We start from the raw sequence: 1,311 nt of genomic DNA, 5'->3' as shown, positions 1-1,311 counted from the left end.
TCAGACAGGACCTTTTCTGTGGGATAATGTTCAAGCTCCCAAAAACGCGAAAGTTGATCAGGTACGTCATTTACCTGCTTAGCAAAATGACAGTGCACTTTGAGGTGCGATTCGAATCCAATTGGTCCGGACACCACCCAACCGAACCGAGTTTTTTGCAGGGTAGGGAGATTGGGACCTAAGCGAATTTGCCCAACACAGAGTAGATCAAAAAAGGATTGGGCGCCTATCAAAATGTCAATATCGCAAGGATGATTAAACATGGGGTCTGATAAGCGGATATTGTCTGGAAGTCTGAGGTTTTGCTTGTCCACGCGGACTGCAGGTAGACTGCCTGTGATTTCATTAAGAATTAAACATGACAATTTTTTTGTGAATGAAGAACTATGTGCATGTAATTCTACCTCACATTTGGAGTTGATGTTGGTAGTGGCCTTAGTTAGCCCGGAGATTGATATGTTGGCAGGTTGAACAAGTAAATTCAGTTTTTTGCATAAATCAGAACGTATAAAGTTCGATTGCGATCCGGAATCGAGAAGAAGTCTTACCGAATGAAAGTTGCCGAAAGAATCACGGATCTTGGCAGAAGCAGTGGGTAGTAAAACTTGAGTGGTGCTAGCGGAAAAAGCAGAAATTGATTGAGTTGAAACCTCATGAAAAGCTACAGAAGAAGAACTAGATGGCTCTTGAGAGGCGCAAGAAGTAGCTACATCAATGTGCAAAAGAGAGTGATGTTTTGACTTGCAGCTGCGGCAAGTAAACTTAGACTGGCATTGTGGCACAAAATGACCTTTTGCTAAACAATTGAGGCACACCCTCAATTCTCTAGCCTTGGCAGATCTTTCCCTCGGAGACAGTTTAAGAAATTCATTGCATTTGTACAAAAAATGAGATTGTTTACATAGGATGCAATTCGGAGCACTTGAGTGGAAAGTTTTAAAATGAGTTTTAGGCCTTTCACTAGATACTTTGATTTGGCGTGGCGCCAAGGAGTCCAACAGATTTGCAGTATTTTTTAGAAAATCTCTGAATTGGCTAAGATTGGGTAACTGCGTACCGGTATTATTTTTTAAAGTTTCCCATTGACGAGAAGTTGTTGCATCAAGTTTTTTGGAAATCATGTGAATGAGGAATGTATCGAATAATTCAGCCTCTGTGGCAAGAGACTTGAGAGCTGCAGCATGTTTGAAAAGTGTGTCGTTAATTTTTCTCAGCTGTGATGGAGATTCTTTATTGAGGCTCTCAATTTCAAGTATCAACTTAAAATGATTATGCACCAGCATGCGCGGGTTATTAAATCTTTCACAAAGT

Source organism: Dendroctonus ponderosae, unplaced genomic scaffold, assembly GCF_020466585.1.
Source record: "Dendroctonus ponderosae isolate FM_Combo_2020 unplaced genomic scaffold, Dpon_F_20191213v2 Dpon_F_20191213_873, whole genome shotgun sequence".
In the NCBI taxonomy this organism is placed as follows: Eukaryota; Metazoa; Arthropoda; class Insecta; order Coleoptera; family Curculionidae; genus Dendroctonus; species Dendroctonus ponderosae.
This window is presented reverse-complemented; position numbering follows the sequence as displayed.